At 38.4% G+C, this 6,587-nt stretch overlaps 2 non-coding genes across 2 annotated transcripts; one reads left to right on the top strand and one right to left on the bottom strand.

Moving 5' to 3' along the window:
• The first annotated feature begins 2,581 nt into the window (after window positions 1-2,581).
• LOC121211796 (small nucleolar RNA R71) lies at window positions 2,582-2,688 on the top strand. The gene has a single exon (XR_005907014.1). It is a non-coding gene; the product is annotated as a small nucleolar RNA R71 (small nucleolar RNA).
• A 3,568-nt stretch (window positions 2,689-6,256) lies between these two features.
• Window positions 6,257-6,362, bottom strand: LOC121211526 (small nucleolar RNA R71). The gene has a single exon (XR_005906750.1). It is a non-coding gene; the product is annotated as a small nucleolar RNA R71 (small nucleolar RNA).
• Between the last annotated feature and the right edge of the window lie 225 nt (window positions 6,363-6,587).

The raw sequence follows: 6,587 nt of genomic DNA, 5'->3' as shown, positions 1-6,587 counted from the left end.
GCATGAGCGTGGCAGGAGGCTGTGTGAATCTGCAGCGGCTAGGGTTAAGGATATTGGGTGAGGGAGATGATGAATAGTGAAGGGTATTTATAGATTTTCGGACACACGGCCAGGGAACACACTTGTGTTCCCCAATTTTTTCCCGTGTGATTCGCGAATTTTGAATTTGGGTGCGTTTGACAATTTCCCCACGCCCGTGTACCTTGGGCGTGTTGGTGCACACAGTCGTGTCAAATGGCCGTGTCTGTCTTTGTTCGCTTCTTCCACGCTCGTGTATGAAGGTCCACGCCCGTGTTGTTTTGGCAGGTTCGCCCACGGTTTCTTGGCATGAGCATGTCGCACTCCTATGTTAATTTGACAGGTTCGCCCACGGCCATGTCGCACGGCCGTGGCAGTTTATCATAGCCCGTGTTGGGGAAATCTTTGCCCTGTTTTCACATGGCCTAAGGCTCGCCTGTGTGCTTGGCCGTGTCTGTGTGGTAAACCTGTATTCAAGAGCTTCGTTAGTAAGTTAGGTGTTAAACACTAAAATTTAAAGAAGTTAATACAGTTACTGCTCAGGTTGCCTCCTAAGAAGCACTTATTTATAATCTAAGCTCGAATTACCTCTCCATTGAATGGTCATGGTGGTTCGAAGAGTTTATACTCCTCATTCCTGCTATGAATCTCATCAAAATAAGGTTTTAGGCGGGTATTGTTTACCTTAAAAGAGCCAAACTTGGGATGACTTACCTCGACTGTACCAAATGGGAAAATGCTAAGTACCGTAAGAGGAATTTCTTCATTCGTTTTGGCAGTGACAATGTGAGGATCTGTGGCATCTAATAAAACTTTATCTACAACCTTAAGTTGATTTGGAAAGGTATTGAGCTTGTTCTGTCGTAGTTTTGGTTTATCACGTGTTCTCGGTTTATGTGTCTGCCATTCATCTAGCTCCTCAATTTGTAGCTTTCGTTCTTCGTGAATATGTCCTCTACTATTGCTTGAAAATGGCTCATGTACTTCCTTCAAACTCATTTCCTGCAAAGTAGGTTGCACCATATTGTCAGTTGTAGTAGAACAGTTTAGACAATCACCTTCAATTTTCGATTTTTTGTCGAAATTGTGAGCTTGAAGGGTGATTATTTCGTTTCCCACACGAAATGTGAGCTCACCTGTGCCAACATCAATAATCGTTCTACAAGTTGCTAAAAAGGGCCTTCCTAAAATCAAAGGAGCGTTGCTATCCTCCTCTATGTCTAGAACAACGAAGTCAACGGGAAATATGAATTTATCGATTTTAACTAGCTCATCTTCAATAATACCCCTAGTAAATCTTATAGTTTTATCTACTAATTGAATGCTCATCCTAGTCTATTTAGGTTTCTCAAGACCTAGTAGTTTAAACATTTTGTACGGCATGACGTTAATACTAGCCCCTAAATTAGCTAATGCATTATTAATAACTAAACTACCAATTAAGCAAGGAATCGTAAAACTCGCTGGATCTTTTAGTTTGTTGGGTAGTTTATTCTGTAGAATAGCTGAGCAAACTGCGTTTAGCTTCACATGCGAAGCCTCGTCCAACTTCCGCTTATTTGCTAAAAGCTCCTTTAAAAATTTCATTGCGTTTGACATCTGCGATAGAGCTTCAATAAACGGTAAGTTAATATGTATTTTTTAAGAGTTTAAGGAATTTACCAAATTTTTCATCTGAGTGGTCTTTCCTTGTAGCATTAGGGTATGGCACACGAGGTTTGTATTCTGTACTTACCGGTTTCTGCTCATTGTGGTCTACCTCACATTTACCTTTGCTTATCTCAGTTTCTTGCCTTGGTTCTGGTTCAGATGTGACTAACCCTTCCTCATCTTGACTAGTAATCGCGTTGAGTTGCTCCCTTGGGTTAGATTCTATGTTGCTTGGCAAGCTACCTTGTGGTCGTTCAGAAATCAACTTGGCAAGTTGTCCAATCTGAGTTTCGAGCCCTTGGATCGATGCTTGTTGATTCTTAAGTGCTGTCTCGGTATTCTAAAAATGAGTTTCTGACATCATTATAAACTTTGAGAGTATCTCTTCAAGGTTCGGCTTCTTTTCCTATTGGTAGGGTGGTTGTTGAAAACCCGAAGGATGTTGTGGCCTTTGATTTCCCTGACCGCCCCACGAGAAATTGGGATGGTTCCTCCAACCTGCATTATAAGTGTTACTATATGGGTTATTTTGGGATCTAGAGTTATTGTTACCCATATATTGAACTTGTTCCTCCTCGATGCTAGGGTTGAGTGGTTGATATTCTGTGCATGCTCCTCCTCCATTCTAATCGCACCTCAACACTGGATGTACCTGAGTAGAACCACACAAACCGTCAATCTTTTTAGTTAAGAGTTCTACTTGGTTAGATAGCATAGTAACCGCATCCAGGTTGAAAACACCGGCTCTTTCGTCACTTTGTTCTCATAACTTGCCACTGATAGTTATTCAGTGGCATCTCCTCAATAAATTTGTAAGCCGCCTCAGGTATCTTATTATTGATAGTTATCAATCATCTGCCGAGTCGAAGGATTCAGGCCATTATGGGACATTTGAACCTGTAGCCAAAGCAGTAACCCATGGTGAGGGCATCTTCTTAAAAGGTCCTTGTATCTCTCCCATGCATCGTAGAGTGTTTCTAAATCCATCTGCACAAAAGAAGAGATATCATTACATAATTTGGCTGTTTTAGCCAGTGGAAAATATTTTAACAAAAATTTTTCGGTCATTTTTTCCCAAGTAGTGATTGACCCTCGTGGTAACGAGTTCAACCATTGTTTAGCCTTATTTCTTAAAGAAAAGGGAAACAACCAAAGGCGAATGACGTCATCAGAAACACCATTAATTTTGAAGATATCGTAAAATTCTATGAAATTTTCCGAGTGAGCGTTGAGATCCTCGTCCTGCAAACCATCAAATTGAACAAACTGTTGCATCATTTGAATTGTGTTAGTTTTAGTTCAAAATTATTTGCAGCAATAGCAGGTCTAACTATACTTGACTCAGTTCCTGTTAAATTAGGTTTAGCGTAATCATACATAGTGCGCGGAGCAGGATTTTGATTAACAGTAATTGTAGGAGGTAGCAAATTTTCTTGGTTTTTAGCCATCTCCGTGGTTGTGGTTTGAATATCGTCTTCTAGCTCGTTCTCTGTGTATCTTAAGCTTTGCCTTATTTCTCTTTTGTTTCTGTGAACTATGCCATCGATCTCACTGTCAAAAAGTAATGGTCCTGACGGGTTTCTTCTAGTCATAAACTTTAAGAACCTGCTAGAAAAAGGGAAAAGAAAGAATTAGTAATAAAAATTAGAATAAAATTTAAATTGCAGTAAAGGTAAATGGCTAAAGTAATAAAAATCGAGTGTTCCTAATATCTTAGTTCCCCAGAAACGGTGCCAAAAACTTGATACGTGGTATTCGTGACAGGTTTTAAATATTTATAATGAATTGTTCTTGAAACTAACTATTATCACGATGAAGGCAAGTGTACCTATCGTACAGTAGTATAGCTTTAGCAAGACCGGATTGTCGAACCCAAAGGAACTAAAAGTACTAGTAATGACTGTCTTTTTATTATCTAGCCTAAGAATAATGGGGTTTGTTTTAACTAACTAATTAACTAAACTAAGAATTCACAGAAAATAGAATTGGGGAATTACTTTTGGAAAACTCGATTGATTGAGACAATACCTAATGAAAAATCCACCTAGACTTCACTTGTTATTTGACTTTGAATCGGACGATTTATTCATTTCACTTCATCCGTAGAAATCCCTAAGTTATATTATTATCTCTCTCGAGACTAACAACGTCTAACCCTAGGTTGAATAATTGAAATCTCTTTCTAATTAACTCCCTAGGGTTGCATTAACTCAATCTATGGATCCCCTTATTAGGTTTCACTCTAATCTGGCAAAGTCTTGTCACCCTATCTCTAGGTTCGCAACCAACTCCGCTTAATTATGACAAATGTACTTTAAGGCAAGGTCTATTCCTCCTCTGAATAAGAGCTTAACTTGAATCAATATCCTGGAATATCAAACCAAGAATTAAGAACACATAATTAAGAACAAGTCAAATATTTATCATACAATTCAGATAATAATAACAAGAATTGTTGATAAATCGTAATTTATACATATTTTTCCCCCATGTTTAATGCATTTTATGGATGATTTTCCATTAGAATTGGTGAATTCGATGCTCCTAATGCTTTAATTTCATGTTTTACACTTAGGAGAGCATAGAAGAGCGAAAGGAACGAGAAACGGGCCAAAAACAGAGAAAATGCATCAAAGTATGAAATCAACATGGCCTGGACCTCCTCACACGGGTAGACCACACAGCCGTGTCAATCTGGCAGAACGGGCACGACTCACACGGGCATAGCACACGGCCGTGCCATTCTAACAGGCTCGAACGCGGCCTGAAGTAATCGCATACGGGCGTGTCACACGGACATGTCCCTACCGAGCCCAAGTTAAGTCCAATTTAGAAAAGGCCATTTTTGAGGGCTTCTAAGCATTCCAAAGCCTATAAATACACCCTAGAAGAGGAGAAAAAGGGAGACAGAGAAGGGGGAGTAATGAATTACTCCAAGGAAGCCGATTGATCCATCTCAGAAGCCGGATTCATCGTCAAGACTGAAGATCTCTCCTAAATTTCCCTTCAGGAGTTTTGGGTTTTCTTTATGTTTGTATTCTGTATTCTTTTGAGATGTTTTCTTATTTAGTTATGAACTAAATCCCTTAAATACCTAATTGGAATGAAACCTAAGACGAATCTTGTTATTATTTTCTGAATCGTATGATAAATATTTAACTTGTTCTTAATTATGTGTTCTTTATTCTTGTTTTGATATCCCAGGATGCTGATTCAAGATAAGCTCTTGTTCAGAGGAGGAATAGACCCTGTCTAAGAGTACATTTATCATAATTAAGCGAAGTTGATTGCGCGCCTAGAAATAGGGTGACAAGATGTTGCCGCATTAGGGTGAAACCTAATAAGAGGATCCATAGATCGAGTTAATGCAAGCCTAGAATGTTAATTAGAGAAAAGTCTCAGTTATTCAATCTAGGGATTTGACATTATTAGTCTTGAATAGGGAAATAACATAACTTAGGGATCTCTACGGAACAAGTTAAATGAATAAATCGTCCGATTCGATGCCAGAATAACAAGTAATATCTAGGTGGATTTTTCCTTAGGTATTGTCTTCATTCAATCGATTTTCCCAAAAGCAATTCCCCAATTCCTTTCTCTGTGCATTCTTAGTTTAGATAATTAGTTAATTAAAATAAAACCCCATTATTCTTAGGCTAGATAATAAAAAGACAGTCATTACTAGTAGTTTTAGTTCCTTTGGGTTTGACAATCCGGTCTTGCTAAAACTATACTACTGTTCGATAGGTACACTTTCCTACATCACGATAATAGTTAGTCCAAGAACGAGTAATTATAAATATTTAAAACCTATCACGAAACCTCGCAATCAAGTTTTTGGCGCTGTTGCCGGGGAACTAAGATATTAAGAACGCTCAATTTTTATTACTTTAGCCATTTATTTTTCTTGCAATTTAATTTAATTTAATTTAATTATTATTACTATTTATTAATTTACTTTTTTCCTTCTCTTGGCATGACCCTTACTCAACGCCCAACCGGTTTTTATAATTTATGATTAGAAGAAACCTATCATGACCCTTACTTTTTGACGAAGAAATCGATCGTACAGTTCGTAGAAACCAAAGAGAAATAAGGCACAGCTTAGGATACACGGAGAATGAGCAAGAAGACGATACTCAACGCCCAACCGAAGAGATGGCTGAAAACCAAGGCAATCAGCTACCTCCTGCAATTTCGGTTAATCAAAATCTTGCTCCATGCACTATGTATGATTATTCTAAACCGTCTTTAACAGGAACTGAATCCAGCATAGTTAGACCTGCTGTAGCTAAAAATACTTTTGAATTTAAACCTAACACTATTCAGATGATACAGCAATTTGTTCAGTTTGATGGTTTGGAGGATGAAGATCCCAACGCTCACTTAGCAAACTTTCTGGAATTTTGCGATATATTTAAAATCAATGGCATTTCTGATGATGTCATTCATCTTCGGTTGTTTCCCTTTTTATTGAGGAATAAAGCATACCAGTGGTTGAACTTGTTACCACGAGGGTCAATTACTACTTGGAAACAAATGACTGAGAAATTTTTACTAAAATATTTTTCGCAGGCTAAAACGGCAAAATTACATAATAATATCTCTTCTTTTGTGCAGATGGACTTAGAAACACTCTACGATGCATGAGAGAGATACAAGGACCTTTTGAGAAGGTGCCTTCACCATGGGTTACCGCTTTGGCTCCAAGTACAAACATTTCACAATGGTCTGAATCCTTCGACTCGGTAAATGGTTGACGCAACAGCGAGCGGAACCATCAACAATAAAAAACCGGAAGATGACCTATGAGTTTATAGAGGAGATGTCACTAAATAACTATCAGTGGCAAGTCATGAGGACAAAGCCAACGAAAACAGCCGTCGTTTATAACGTTGATTCGGTCACCATGCTCTTTA

The sequence above is a fragment of the Gossypium hirsutum genome, chromosome A12 (assembly GCF_007990345.1).
Source record: "Gossypium hirsutum isolate 1008001.06 chromosome A12, Gossypium_hirsutum_v2.1, whole genome shotgun sequence".
Lineage (NCBI taxonomy): Eukaryota > Viridiplantae > Streptophyta > Magnoliopsida > Malvales > Malvaceae > Gossypium > Gossypium hirsutum.
Note: the sequence above shows the minus strand (reverse complement) of the source record. Positions and strands in the feature narration are given on the sequence as shown.